At 33.8% G+C, this 16,335-nt stretch overlaps 1 protein-coding gene across 8 annotated transcripts in view; it reads left to right on the forward strand.

Annotated features, from left to right (window-relative positions):
* Positions 1–16,335, forward strand: part of Cpes (Ceramide phosphoethanolamine synthase) — a 161,369-nt gene that overhangs the window by 81,962 nt on the left and 63,072 nt on the right. For 2 of the 8 annotated variants that reach the window (XM_085820867.1, XM_085820868.1), the window contains exon 2: positions 8,953–9,328. The exons of 5 other annotated variants lie outside the window; for them this stretch is intronic. The gene's annotated coding sequence lies outside the window, so the exon portion shown is untranslated. Of the gene's footprint in view, positions 1–8,952; positions 9,329–9,400; positions 10,013–16,335 lie in introns of those variants that run through there. One more of the 8 variants, XM_085820870.1, reaches the window with a different exon arrangement.

Raw genomic sequence — 16,335 nt, forward strand, 5'->3', positions numbered from 1 at the left:
AAATACCTTATATACTCCCTCTTTTAAAGGGCGACTGGGGTTTTTGGGGATCCATTCGCCAAATCCTGGGTGAGGAGAATCATCATCCAACACCCTTCTAGTTCGGGCGCCACTGTAGAGTCATTACTTATTTTTTGGAAGCAGGCAAAATGAAAAAATAAGCAATCGCCTACGCCGGGAATCGAACCGCGGACCTCTGGAATACCGGCTCAGCATGCAGAACACTACACCACGAAGACACGGTAGAAATACCTTATAATGTAATTGTTTTTATTTGATGGTAGAAGTATCTTAGTTTTATAGATGATTAAATAGCACGAATTTATATTTAATTAATTATTTCTTCAACAGAAAGCTAAAAATACAGACTAATACTTTATATGCAGTAAATCTTTGCCGAACGCGGACTTGCGGAACGCCATTTTGCGTGCACACGTTAATTAAATTATCTCCATTGAATTTGTCCAAAGCGAGAATTCCAGTCATACTCGGTTCCCTGTACAGCGCCAGCCGCTTGCGATAGTCCTCTTTAGTAACTGGTTTGAAAATTCATTCACTGAAGAAGTGAAACATTGCTTAGAATAGGAGAACCTCAGCTTTAGAGTTCTAATTCTCGATAATAGTACTGAAACCCTCAGAGCATTGCATCCCAAATTAGAGGTTTTATTACTTCTACTGGACACTACGTCCTTAATGCAACCAATAAATTAAAGAGTCAAAAAAGCATTCAAATTCTATTATGCTAGGCATGTTTATATCTCTGTAAATAAAGCACTAGACCAGGGCTTCTAAAACGTTTTTCAGTCGCGACCCCTTTTTATCGTTGAAATTTTTTTCGCGACCTGAGGACCCCATAATATTTACGAAAATTTTTTGGGACCCCATAAGCATTTCGCAAATCCGACACACGCGTGAGGGAAACTGTCCATTTTTTTTCACTTGTACTGTAGTATACTATTGCAGTTTTAGGTAATTAACTTTCTAATTTTAACGCAGAGAACAATGTGAAAATTTTGAATAAGTAACAGACGAAATGACAGCATCACGTACAAAGCAAGTAAAATGAACGTTTATGTTATGAAAAGAATGCGTCGAAACGTTTTCCTTTTTTCTTTGTCTGTATTGTCTTATCTTTATCTATTTTCAGATACATTGTTTAAAAATATTTGGTAATTGTAAAATTATTATATTAAGTTAAAGAAATATCAGAATTGCTAAAATTTTTGGCGACTTACTGCAGCAGGTCCCACAAACCCCATAGGGATCCCGACCCAAGTTTAAGAAACTCTGCTCTAGACGAAGGAGAGCACTACTCACTAGTGACATTTTGGAAGCAGTTCAACATAAGAAGACACTGCATAAAAATGATTAAACTCGCATTATATTAAGTGCATTCATTAACAATGAATATTGCTGGTTAATTAGCGTTGGCTAGGCGTTGTTAATGATTTTAAAATATTTCTGGAGATTATAATTGAAGCCAAGGAAATCGTGCACATTTGAAAAGCAATAGGCGGCGACGATTTTCGAGTATAAAAGAAAGATAAATTAAAGAATTAGCCGAGAATTGATGATCATGAAATGATAAACGAAGAATTGGATCATCTTATAACACTAGCCAAAGCAGCGATAGTGAACGAGTTAAAAAGCCTTTAATATAAAAGAAGTTAAGCGAATGCTTAAAAGAAGGCACAGAGACTGTCTGATTTTGTAATACAGGTTGAACCCAATGAAGAAAGAAGACACTTAATGAGAGATATTAAAAAAATTTAACTTCCTTACCGCGAAATGCTTATTGAATTGCATCAGACGTTGGCAACATTGTCCCATGCAAAAATCAACAGCTATTTAAAAAATACAATTTATCATATACCTACTTATTGAGCAGCGACAAAAAGTCTTTCGATTAACGTTTTTTTTTTTTTTTTTTTCCCCAATTTCCCCTTTGTTACAGTAATATTTTGGTTTGTATAAATTAATGCGACTTTGCCGTATGCGTTATCTGAACCTAAACTGCACCTAACCCGTTTTTTCCATTGAATACATTCTTTCTTAATCTGAAATATAAACCCCTTTTTTTCCCCATAGAAAGTCAACTTTGCGGACTGCGACTTTGCCGTGTGCGTTATGTGACGTGACTCTCGCGTTCGGCAAAGGTTTACTGCACTATTTTGATTAGAAATATTGTACTGTAGATACCTGTGCTTTAAAACTGAGCTTCGTACCTCCTGATATTTTCTTCTAAATCAGATATAAGCTCCTTATAATCAGGTCTTCAGATATTTGACTTCATTAAATTATCTAACCAGGAATGGGACATAGAATTCCACGAATCTTGAAAAACTTTTGAGATTCGAAAACTCTAATTTTCGTGTTTCATCATCATTTAAATCTTTACCTAAAAACCATTAAATTTTTTAGCACAAAATTTTGGGAAATTACAGTAGACCTGAAACACCAGCTCTGATGTCACACTTAATTTTTTGTAGAGAATACGGCGTTTGAATGGTATTTTCTCAAAAGGTGATCTACGGGCCGTATGTATAGTAACAAGTTACCTACCTTTCATTTGCCTTTGGTTATGAATACGAATCATTCATAATTGAACGGCGATGTAGACAGACCCTACTTAGTTTATGTAGACAAAAGTGAGGCGAGAAATATTACAACGATAAATAACCAACTTACGGGACTCTAGTTCAACATGAATACACTCACCTGACGAATTTCGTTGACGCTGTTACTGGTGTCAACACTCAGACGATAGAATATTTGTGGGGTTATCTTAAACAAAACATTGTAAGGAATAAGACAGGAATACCTGAGGTGCTGTTTCGACACGTTACTGAGTTGTGGTGGAGATTTGTCAACAACGGGGACAAATTTGTGTTGAGAAACATTTGAATTGGGTTTGTGTGAATGACAGATAAGGATGGCTATCGGTTGTGTTTTATGTCTGATTATAGTAGCAAAATGACGATTAGTGACAGATATGAAATGGGACTGCTTTAGTTGCCAAATAGGCTAGCTTAACCTGCATTTTAAATTTGTTTTAAGTACCATCGAGGATATGATAGGTCCTTTTTAGAAACACATCGGCGCTTTCATCTGGTAATGTTGCATTATTTAAGATAATAATCTTGTAACGTAATAAATCTTCTGGTAATGTAATAAAAATAAACAAGTGTAATTTGCTTGCATTTATTTATGTACTGCTGATTTTCATGTAAACTAATACAGCAATACTATTAGTTCCTTTGGTTTTGATCATAATTAACGGATCACTGGACCCATGGGTAAGTAACCTTTTGCTACAATATCGTTTAATATTCACGTAAGTTAACTCTTCAAAATATCATCTGTCCCTTGCATTCGCTTTGGTTTCAAAAGATTTTTAAAGAATGTAAAAAAATAAAACTGTTACTTTAGTTTTTTTTTTTTTTTTTTTGTCACGTTTTCAAGAAAGTGACACATTAAAATCTCTTCATATTAATAAAAGTTTTTCCCATCTTCTTCTTATTATTCAACGAAGGGTTTGAAAGATTTAAAAATGTTTAGGGATTTGATCAAAGTTTTGATTTATCTTACCTTTATACCTAATCTAAACTAAAGCGCATGTTCCAGATGATAAACTAGAAACCTTCAAAATCACATTTTCATATTTCTTTTGCTTTTTAGATATTAATAAAAATTTTCTAAAAAAAATCAATAAAAAAAGTTGACATTTAATGTGTTAATATCATTCCTAGTTTGCCATTGATAACAGTTTTTGAATGCCGTTAGAAGAATTTAGAAACAGTTTTCCCTCTTTTAATCTTTATAACATTAATTTTATTTGTACTATGTATTCTAACACATCTTAGGTCATAATTCTAGGCATTTGTGACAGATGTTGTCATGGAATCCGTTTCCGATGGCGTGTGTGATTCATGAACATGGCTGGGCGTGAACTCCCAGAAGTAGGTTCGTCAGTTTGTGCTGCCGACAGGAAGTTGCGTTACTTCCTTTCTTCATTGTTGTCTAAACTATGATTCTTTTTATCCTGAATATTTAGAATCAACAAATGTATTCTCGCTCTTCAGTATCGTTAGAATTTTATGAATTCGTGCTGCAAGTTACTAAAAATTGATCTAAAAAATCTCTATTACACAAATTTCCATCTCTACATGAAATAACAGAGTTGTGAAATCTCTTTTAAGCAAAGTGACACAATGTAAAGAAGCAATTACGAATATTATTATTTTCATAGAAGATAATTTTGGATGCTCCTAAAACCCAATTCTACAAGCATAAAAAATGAAAAATGAAGCCTAAAATAACGCTAACATATGATAAATGCACGAGTGATGTGTTTATGCACTGTGCCCACAAAAGTACTTACCTCACTTTTATTTCCTCAACCGTTGGTCGTAGACACATACTTCCAGCTACAAAATTATTTTAAATAACGCAAAGATTCATATTTTGGCCTATTTAAATTTAAAGACATCAGTTTAGTAAATATTATGAAATCTAACTCTTTATGCCATCCTGCGATCCTTATATTTAAAAAGCATTTGTTCTTAAAAATAAATTTAGAACGTTTTTTGTACGATAGAAATTGACCGAGATATTTATTTTAAAAATTATACATTTTTGATGTCAATGTTTATTTAATTTGCATTGAGGGATCGATGAGTAAATTAGTAAATAAATTCGGTAGTTAGTTTTCTCCCCTTAAATTCCATTTAATGATGTTGCTTTGTGAATTACTCGTGTCTAATCTATAATTTTATTTCATTTGGTATGCCGAAAGAATTTTCACACAAAAAATTTATAAGTTTTCAATGTCTAAAAATACGTAGTTAATGTTCGCGTGAAGTTTTATTACTTTGAAATCATAATCTGATAATCATACAAAAATTTATTAAAGTAAAAATATCTAGTTGTAACGAAAGTTTTCCGCCAAAAAACGTTCTTTATAAACTTAGGGGATCGGAAACATAAAAGCAGCACCTTTAGTGCGGTTAGTAATCACCACCCAAATCTGTGATTTTCTGTATCGGCCCAGAAATTTGGTGGCCGCGTATCCGAAAACAGAACAACCTCATTTCGGACGTCCTGTGCAGAATGAAAGATAACACCAGCAAGATGAGCAGCAGGTGTGAAAAAAGGTAGAAATCTGAAAGAGCGATGTCGGGGCTATATGGTGCGTGTGGCAAAAGATTCCATTCGAGTCCGCACCGAGTCCAGCCGCTGAATGCAGACACACGTGGTCTTGCATTATCTTGACAGAACATTACCTCTTTGCCCCCGGAACTCATTTCGACATTGTTCTTTGATAGTAGCGTCAACACGGACTAGCATCTCGCTGTACACCTTGTCTAGGGTTTTGCCTTTCTCGAGATACTCTTTGTGAATAATACCACAGCAATCCCACCAGATACAAAGCATGATATTTTTGCTAGTCAAATTGTGCTTTGCGAAGTTGCCGACGGACTCACCAGGCGCAGACCAGCCCTCTTTTCGGCCTGTGTTGTTAAAGTAAATCCACGTTTCATCACAAGTGACGATCCGCCCAAAATTTTGTTCTTGAGTTGATATTCGAGCAGATTAGTGCAGGCCCGAACATGTGTGTCCTTATCTGCTTGAGTCAGCTCATGCATCAGAAGAGTAAAAATTAGTAGTATTTGTAATTAACATTGATCCATAAATATTATAAACAAATTAGATTTTATTTGGAAACGATCAACCAGAAATGATAGTTTACTTAAAGCTCGTTGCTCTTCTGTCCATGTTAAGACATGGAATTAGCGGGATGTATGGATATTTGGGAACGTGCAGTGTCTTTGCGGCATGAGGCACTGTCTATTTCATTTTATTATGTTACAAATTGTGCTTACGAATTTATTATGCTTTCATGGTAGAACATCCTAATTCGCCATTTCATATCACAGGACCCCAAGTGATCTCATCTTACGTAAATTACACTACAGAAATCTAATTCTCTCAGTAATTAAATTCAGGTTAAATCTTATCAAGGAATAGAAGTTAAACAAATGCAAGACTTACTTCAATTCGTACAAATTTACTTAGAAATTATGTATAACCGTAGTGCTTTACTTACCTAGTGGATCTCATTAGAAGTGATGAACTAATCCTTTCATTTTGCCTTTTCTACATTTTCGCCTTCGGGTGAACGGTGTGATTGTACCCTATTGACGTAATTACCGCAAGTGGCCTTAGGGCATAAAATTGAACTATCTAGTTGAAATTCTATGTGATTGATGCCAGTAACTAAACAAACGATCGGCGATGGGGCACTCTAAATATATAGCGAACCGAAAGTCCTCTCGTATGGTTTGGTGGTAGGGGAGAGGAGTCGGAGACCCTCGCCAACCCCCGGGGTGCTGTTCCTCAAAACTGGGGTGGAAGTAGAAGTCCAACCTCCTTGAGGCTCTGGCAACCATGTTTCCATGAAATACATAGACAAGACAACAACAACAACAACGGAAAGTCGTACTGGCTACAACAGTTTTTTTTTTTTTTTTTTTTATGTGTGCGTATATCAGTAAAAGTTCTTGTAGATTTTAAAGATATCTGTGTTAAATTTAACAAACATACTATCCTCATTTCTCGTATTCAAATTAAGTTGACTTATCCACAGAACTGTGAAATTAAATCATTATTTCTCAGTTTAAAAAAAAATTTATATTTTATGAACTTTTGTGACTCCCTGCTGAAATTTCAAATTAACTTTCGCAATATGCTATAATGATGACACAAAATGCTGATAATGAGAGGAAAAAATTACACTAGTATAGATGGCTATTAAACTAAACTTGGTTACCATTAAGTATTGTAAATTTAATCTACCTACAGAATAAAAAATATACTTTAGTGCGCAGCATGTGTTTTGGTTCTAAAGAACCCACCTCCATTATTTGTAATCGTCATAATTTTTAAATACATCGCAAATTATAGGCATTATTAAGGAAAAAAGGGCTTAGAAAATAAAATAAGTAATCAATAATTAGCACTAATAAATTGGAAAAGAAAATTATTAGCTTAATATTTTATATTAATAGAAATGAATAATTTTGAGGGTTTCATTCAACACAGATTCATTTAATCTCACTGTTTGAAAAATACTTTAATGTTCCCGGTAAACGCCCAGGAAGGAAAATCAATATACGCGTGCGAGAATCTTGGGAATACGGGATTCCCGTTTTCGGGAAAGAAACCTTACTCACAATCTAGAGATAAACAATTTTTGAATTAATCTGCTATAGAAATATCCGTGTGTATGGATGATTACGGGAACCCAGCTTTTATCTTGATTTCAACGCATCCGATTCGGTATGAGTATTTTAATACTTAATTCTGTTGGGAAATAACTTTCGTAGAGTAAGATTTTCATTGATGTAATAAGAATTGTCAGAAGGAGCCATATATGCGTATAAAGACTATTCTTAATGCAAATAAATCATCTCTAAGAAAAACATTAATGATTCCAGCAATTTTAGGCTTCTTTGAAAGTAGTCACGTTGTTTTATCGATCATGTTCAGAAAATTGATTAATAGTGTTCTTTAATTATATTCTTATAAAAAATGGTCATATTCAGAGATGATTATCTTAATAGGTTTTTCATATTTATTGTAATAATATAATTTAGTCATAATTTAATCCAGATGAGCTAGACAATCATACAATGGGATGAAACTCTTACAGTGACTATCTGTTTAAAATGATCATTTCTGAACATGACCGCTATTCCTGATTAAATGATGGATGTCGCAAATAATCATTTTCTCTAAGGTGACAATCATACGTTGTTATCATTTTTGTTCAACAGAATCATTTTTTTTTTCAGAGTAATTTACAAAACTGGTCAACGGTGAATCTGAGCAAAACCGAGCAATAAATTTTAATTTTTTTAAATCTCTAAATATCTTTTTTGCGATCATAGCTGCCATGTACACTAAATTTCACAGCATTTTCGCCTTCTTTTTCATCTTCACTAGGCCCTAGTGTAGTGAATCATATACTTACTATAGGTGTAAAGCCAATGCAGCCAAATAATTTTTTTCGAAGGGTTTCCAATCCCCCCTTTCAGACTAAACAGTAAAGTAATGTAACTGATGAGAGAGAATTCGTGTTAATAAAGAAAATATATAATCTGTAAATTCGCTGTTTCGAAAAGAATTAATTGCTGTTTAAAAGCTGTCAGAATATCTTTTTGTTGCGTTTTATTTTGTTTTTTTATTGTCCCACTTCATCGCGTAGAGATGTGCGCCACTTCTTGGGAGAGCATCACGTGAGCAAAATAAAGAAATGAATGGGGACTGTTTGTATATATGCCTTCCCTACAAACTGCGTTACTTTATCGTACCATCCTAAAGTAATAAGCCAGTTGAGTTTTTCTTCTAGAAATGACCTTATTGACCTTCTTCCTAAGTGGTAACTTTCGCATAATAACTGAAGTAGGCAACATTTAATTCTATAAACGGTTAAATCGTTGACTTTGACCAAAATATTTGCTTGCCATAAGCGCTAAAGTTTGAATTAACTTTTCAGAAGTAGCTATATTGAAGAGTATTATATCAAAGGATAATGAAAACTGTATAAATGTTATAACCACCTTTTTAAAACGTCGTGCACATTTTGTTTTATTTTAATTAAATTTAAAAATGTAAATTAACGTGGAATGCATGTTTTCCTCTCTTTATGAAAGCTGTAAAACCTTTCCTAAGCTTTAAATGGTAAAACGAAGAAGCATTTAATGTTAATTTAAATGAGAAAAAATTTAGAGAGCTCCTATAACCTCAGAAACTCTCCGCATCATGCAAATAGCACATAAAATATGCAATAGCTTTAAAAGAAGGAATAATATCTATTGTTACGAATTTTGTACATAGATAGATGATTGTACTGCAGTTATATGTGAAATTGTATTTTTCTGTACAATTTAGCATGGAAATATGGAGAGACGAAGTAAAGGTTAAGTACTACAGTGCACTAGGAGGAAGAGGCACCCAGAACTGGCATTGCTCAAGGCAGCCTTGGACGGTTAATAGCTCCAAACCCTAGAGGCGATCCGAGGAGAACGCAACCACCACAAAGAGAACAAAGTCATAGTTAGACATCTAACGTCCCCAGTGTTGACCAGGGGGAGCCAAATCCATAAGGACAACCTTCGATAGCTGACCATGTAGCGTCCCTACAACCAAGGGGCAGACAAGACAGTACCATATGGCTCCTGCCGAGCTTGAGCATACCACCGGAAAAAGAATGGTTCTAGTCTCTGTGAAAACTGTTATTTTTTTCCCAGAAGTCAAGTCTATCTAGGTATTTATCTAGATTGACCTATTCAGAACGCTGGGCTTGCCCCCAGTCTACTCCGAGGTGGGAGAGTAAGTACTACAAGGGCAAGCCTATTTAACAATGAGTGAACGGCTATCTCTCTAATTTTAGAAGATATCGGCAGGCTGGCAGCGGTTTTGGTGACTAATTTTTGTTTCCGAATTTGGCGAGAAATCGCCAAAACTCGCCATACTGCCAAACTTGGGCATATTTTAGTCGGTTACGGCATATATATCACCGTAATAGGTATTGTAGTTAAATACTGGTAATTGATTTCATTTGTAGCGGTAACCGTATCCGGCCCTCATATTACCTTCCAGTAATTTCCAGAAGTACCAGAAATGTCTCCGAGGCCGGTTGAAAACTATATAAGAACTGAGTTAGCATCTCTCAGTTGTTGTGGGTTCGGAGTAGTGAAGTATCTCCGAGTTAGCTTCTCTCTTTAGATGCGCTTTGCACTGAGTTATGTTTAACGTTCTCAGTAGTATGAAGTGTAATTACTGATTGTACTCTGTGATAATCTGAACACCTGTGCGAGTATTTCTGTGGAAAGTTCTAGAACGCTGAACTGTTTCTTTGGATCAAATAAATTTTTTCAACCTATCATTGGATCTGTCTATTACGAACCCGTACCCACATAACACTAAGGATATCTGTCATCGATCATCGGTAAAAAGCTTTTTGTTGCCACTCTGCAAAACGTTTCATATGTTGTTTAAGACATTTATGTCTCAAATTTAATATGAAAACTCGGCGATATAAAAGAAATATGTTTCCAATCCGAATATATTTATCTTTTTATTGCCACTGCCTGAATTAAAACATTTTTATCTTCTACGTGGTAGTTTTTTGTTGCTTAAAACGTAATATACGTAACTTTTCTTTCAAATTTATTCTCTTATTAATTAACAAACTAAGCGATTTAAAAGCAATAAACACAGATTCTTTTCAATTATTATTAATTCCTAACTTGACTCCTGAAATTACAGTTGTTGCAGTAAATAAAATCCACTTGTATATATCATGAATAGTGGTTTTTTTGGGGGGGAAGGGGTGGATTGTTGTTGCTTTTGTCTCTGTGTGTGTGTGTGTGTAATTCATTCATCCGGCGGGATTCACATTGAGGGCGTTTATATTGGAACGTTACTTTTTTTATTGGGCAATGCAGCTTGCAAGCGCTAATATACATTTTTATTGAATAAAATTTTAAACACGTCACTAATGTAAAACTTAAAATATTAGGCAAAAATTTTTTTAAATAAAAATTTGAATGAGATCTGTCGATTTCGAGGGCGGTCAGACAGAGGTCCCTCTCCTTTGCTTTCGGTATAAAATGTTGTCTTTCCGCCAATTTTTCCAAAATCTTTTCACTTCTGAAGAAGAGGAACATGTGTCTTTCCGTCTTCGAAACTAATAGCGTTTTATTAAAAATTTACGTCACATTATCACCTTTCCCTCGTAGAGTGATAGGAAAATTTAAATAAGGCTGACCTAATTTTTATATGTTTAGTTTTGTGTTAAATATTGTGTATGTGTTAGATTTAACGAGTTCCATTTGTTTTGCATTACGAATAATATAGAACGTACTCTTTTCTTAGCAATCATTTTGGATCTGGGAACAAATTAATTCATTTTACAGATTATTTCTTTTCCTATGGGATAAAGTGTTCGGTTTACTATGATTTTGGATGATGAACTGTTTTCGGGAACGAAAATCGAACCTTGTTGCCCTGTATATTTTGATTTTCTAGTTATATTTATCTTTTCTAGTTCAGGAAGTATACTATAGTAATACATATTTAGCAACAGATGTTAATTTATACTTTCTCCCTTTTGGCTCCAGCTCAAAAAGAGAAAGGAAAAAAAAACCTTGGAGTCAAAAATATTGTCGAAACTGCGTCTAGTAAGATTCACGAAGATTCACGTGATCTTCCTCACGTGACTTTGAGCTTTTGCACGTGACGTGCTCCATGGTTAAGGTCAAAGCCTCGGGAGGTTCTGATTGTGACCTTCGAGTCTCGTGTTTGTGACTTGCTACGATGATGCAAAAGAGCAAAGCAAATGCGTAAATTGCCAGACGTTATCTGTTTAGTATAAACTTCAGATAAATGTGTATGTAACGTTCCTTGATCCCACTTTCCACATTAAATGCAACGTGTTTGCTTATTTGGTCTTGGCAAACCTCCCTGATTGTGCAAATATTATTCCTTTACTTCTATGCAATCGCAAACTATCCGAAAACAACAATTAAGTAAAATAGATCTGCAAGCATCTAAATTATATGTTACTAAGGGCGATTACAAAGTTTTAAACTCATATGCATGAGACGATTTTATTTGATGCGGTGTAAAATGTATAAATATTTACAAAAATGTAATACAAATATAAATAATTACATACATGTGCAATTATTTATAATAAAAAATGTGTAATTGTAAATATTTTCGAAAATGTAAAACATGCTCTTTAAATCCAATACGATATCAGTTTGTTGCATTCGTTTGTTGTTATGTAACGTAGCAAGTACTAAATTTTTATATTGTAACTAGTTCAAGTCCAGATGGTAAATTATGACACAATAATTTGCATTCTCCCAAAATACATACAATGAAACTTCTCTTATTTTCTACTACTTAAGATGACAGCCTCTTAAAATGAGGATTTCACCTTGAGAGCTGAATTAAAATATCTCAAGTGACTAGTACATGACCTGCCTTCAGTTTCATATCTAACAACAAGCTTGAAATAACTTATCACTTCCGTTTTATCATTTGTAAATAAAATCTAATTTGTTTATAGACTTTATGGTTTAATATTAAAAATAAATACTATTCCTTTTTTATTATTATGTTCGCCCATGCAATGAGTAGTGATAACTATATTTTTATACACATTGGTTCACTGTACACATATCCTTTTTAATTTATGATATCCGTGTTCTGTTTTCTTAGTAAGATAACCATCATTTTTATTTGTCATTTTAACTTTATTTAATTAACATCACTTTCTTACGTGAATGTTACGTAAAATTCAAGAGCAAAATGAAAATTCTTTAAAATCAGTATATTTTTAGAATTCCAAGAGTGTTAATTGCTGGAATACATGTTTTATATTCGCTGTACTATTGATATTTGCTGTATTATTTCTTTAAAAATAATACATAGCGATAATATTTGGTGGCAGAATCAAAAGTGATTCGACACAAAAGCTACGTGCCGAGTTCGCTACCGTTATACCACGAAGGCATGCAGAAAGGAGGGAGAAAGTGCCTTCCTTATTTACTTACCCCTCTTAAAGGACGACTGGGAATTAGAGGACGTATTCGCCACATCGTGGTGCTGAAAAATCATCATCCATCACCTTTTAGTTCCGGCGCCACTATAGAGTCATTAGGATTTTTCGACGTCAGGAAACTTGAAAAATGTACAGTGCCCTTACTGGGGCTCGAACAGTGGACTTTCAAATACGCCTCGAGTGTGCTACCTTATATCACGAAGGCATGCAGAAAGGAGGGAGAAAATGCCTTATAAGGTGAAGAATAATATCTAAAAATAACTCTTTCGTTCAAATTTCGTACTGAGACTTTTCAACATTAAGATAATATTTTTTCGTGAATCATTTGCAAAATCTGCAACTTTCTTTTCCCAGTATGTCGATCCGAACAAATGAAGAATGACATCAGCTAATATGAGAACAGATCAGTAGTTGTTATAATTCAAATGGCACGTAAGATGACATTTAATTATTTCTGAAAAACATTGTACATCTACACCAAGATCTTTGTAGGAGGAGGAAAAATGTTATCTTTTTGGGACGGGCATTTGAAATAAAGGTATACGATCTTTCCAGTTTTTATGTTAAATATTATACAGTTTGAATTCATACGATTTTAAAAACAAGAGAGCTTAATTTTTTAATATATATATAGTATTACAGAAAAGATTGAAAGCAGAATAATAAAATCAAATCTGTGTAATAAAAGTAGCATTTAAAATTCTACAGCTAAAATAAATGTGTAACATCTTAAATTAAAATTTCGAAAATTTTTTTGAAGATTCCTTGAAAAACGTTAAAGTGGTGCATTAATATATTTAGGATTAGCTGTTCAAAAATGCCAAAGCGAAATGATCCGAAAAAACATTTGATGTGACGTAATTTAATCGTAAATTAATGTGGAAAAAGTATACTTCTCTCCTGCACTAAAGATTTAATTACTTTATAAGGTATTTATCCCGTCTTTCTAGCGTGCCTTCGTGGTGTAGTGGTTTTGCACGCTGGGCCAGTATTCCAAAGGTCCGTGGTTCGATTTCTGGCGAAGGCAGTTGCTAATTTTTCATCTCTCCGGCTTTCCCAATTAACCTAATGGCTCTACAACTTAGGAAGGATCTCTGTATTATTTCATTGGATCATGTGTACCTGAGGCTAGCAACAAATATTTTCCACAGTGGAAGTACTTTCTATTTTGCCAGGACTCAAAACTCGCGAATCAAAAACAATAAATGTTTCATTAAGTAATTTAATAAATTTATTATAATGTAAAGAAGTTTTCTGCGAAGTTGGTTAATTAATTATTAAAAATGTAGTTTGGGTAGCTTCTGTTTTCATGGCAAAATACTATAGACATACATATATGAAAGTTATAAGGTATTTCTCCCGCCTTTCTAGCGTGCCTTCGTGGTGTAGTGGTTCTCCACACTGTGCCAGTATTCCAGAGGTCCGTGGTACGATTCCCGGCTAAGGCTTTGTTAATTTTTCATCTCTTCTGCATCCAAAGCACTTAATGTCTCTACAGTGTCGCCCGAACTAAAAAGGGTGGTGGATGGTGAATCTCCACACCCTTGATTTGGCGATTGGGTTCCCTAAAAAAATCCCAGTTACCCTTTAAAAGTGGGAGTATATAAGGTATTTCTCCCACCTTCTTAGCGTGCGTTCGTGGTGTAGTGGTTCTGCACACTGGGCCGGTATTCCAGAGGTCCGTGGTTCGATTCCTGTCCAAGCATTGTTAATTTTTCATCTCTACCGTTACACCATTATCAAAACACCTAATGTCCTTACAAAGTGAACAAACTACAGAAAATAACAGGGTTCGTACGGTCCTTAAGAGTCCTTAAAAGTCCTTAAGTTTTTTGGAATTGATTTTTGGTCCTAAAAGTCCTTAATTTTGGCCAAAATCGGCAGAAGGTCCTTAATTTTAATCATCTGAAATTTCTGTCTGTTTTTACGACTGCCATTTTGAGTGTGAATTAGCATTTTGCTGAAATATTTTTGGTAAACTTTCCGCTTTTGGGGAAATGAATTCTTTTATTAAACGATTCTAAATATGGCGATTATCAGCATTTTGGCGATTTTAAGATCGAGTTCTATAGAAAAAATTTAATTTCGAGATCTGGAAATTTTTTTAGAACATTCTAACATTGATAAATTTCATTAAAATAATGGTAATATATAGAAATTATATTTAAGAAATAACATTAAAATAAAGCATTTTTGTTTTTCAATGATGTTAAAAAGTTCCATTTTGGCCACATATTATACAATTTTTGAATCTGAAAAATAAGCAAGGAATAATGCTACAAAGCACAGTTTACAAAACAGTTTTTAGCAAAAGCAAAATAGCTGTGTAATTAATTAAAAATGTCTTTTAATTTTTTCATGGTAAGAATTTTTCCCATTTCTCTGGCGACCGCGGGACCAACAGTATTAAAGTTAAAAAATAAGTATAATCTCAATGAAATGTGATCAAATCTAGTTTTAATGAAATTTATTGAAACATTCTGAACAAAAATACGGCTTAGCTTTACACATATTACAATACGGAACAACTATTTTGGTAACATTTTTGGCTATCTTTCATCCAAATAGTTTTGAATTGTCATCATAACATTTCGAACAATACTTTCGGACTTTATGTGCATCTCCTTTCTTTTTGTATAATTTATGAATAATTTAAGTCGGCAATATTGCACCGCTTGATCTCAATATTGCCGCCGGCTCCTCGCTGCCGGCTGAACGGAAAGGATAGCAAATTCGGCGCCGGGCTCAGCGTATTAAACCTTTATCGTGGTCACAAGGTAAAACACAAAAATATAAAAATTCATGTAAAACTTATTCTTTGCATCTAGTGAGACTTAATGCAAAACAACTTATCACCGCTAATGCTTTAGTGGTTTAATAGAACCTTAAAGTATATTAACTGAGTTACAACTCCTGGAACTCTACACGAAGCTACGGCACTAATAGCGTCAGACAGAGGTCAGCTAACTTTCAAAACTTGCTAACTGTATCTACATCTGGCCTTTCAGGTTTGTTCTGATCAACAGGCCTCTTTATAGGCAAGTAGGAGTTGTGACAACAGCCAGTCTTTTGTTAGAAATCAAGCTGATTATGATTTTAATTCTCATTTTAACCTATGCTGCTTGACATAAAATCTACTTACTATTTACTAAACCTTTAGACTGAGCAAGTATGTGACAAAATGAGACATTAAAAAAAGAGCGTACTGTTAGTAAAATGTCACTTATCTTCTTTCAAAAATATGTCCAGTTATTATGAGTGTAAAATACTATTTAATGCTACTTGATAAATTTCATAAAATTAATTTTATTCTCAAACATATTAATTATTATGTTAATTAAGTTATGTTTAATAATAATGCATCCTACTCTCATTCAGGCATAGATATAGTATTTTTAATTGTATTCAGTTTCCATTTGCTCATAGATCCTTAATTTTTTTCATTAATGGTCCTTAAAAGTACTTAATTTCCTTGTACAGAAATGTGTACGAACCCTGAATGAACACACCACCATAAAAAAAAAAAAAAAAAAAAAAAAAATCTAAAAGGTTTTAGATTTTAAATTACGCCCAAAGGGACTTTTTTTAACGTTTTGTGTGTCGGTTTTATTTTTGAAATATCATGTATCATGTTCTACGCACTCAAACCATAAAATTCAGTTCAACAGCAAAGTCTCAAAGTAATTTTAAAATGAGCA

This window comes from Stegodyphus dumicola, chromosome 7 (assembly GCF_044657685.1).
Source record: "Stegodyphus dumicola isolate Sdum_Otavi_A_Nest chromosome 7, ASM4465768v1".
NCBI lineage: Eukaryota > Metazoa > Arthropoda > Arachnida > Araneae > Eresidae > Stegodyphus > Stegodyphus dumicola.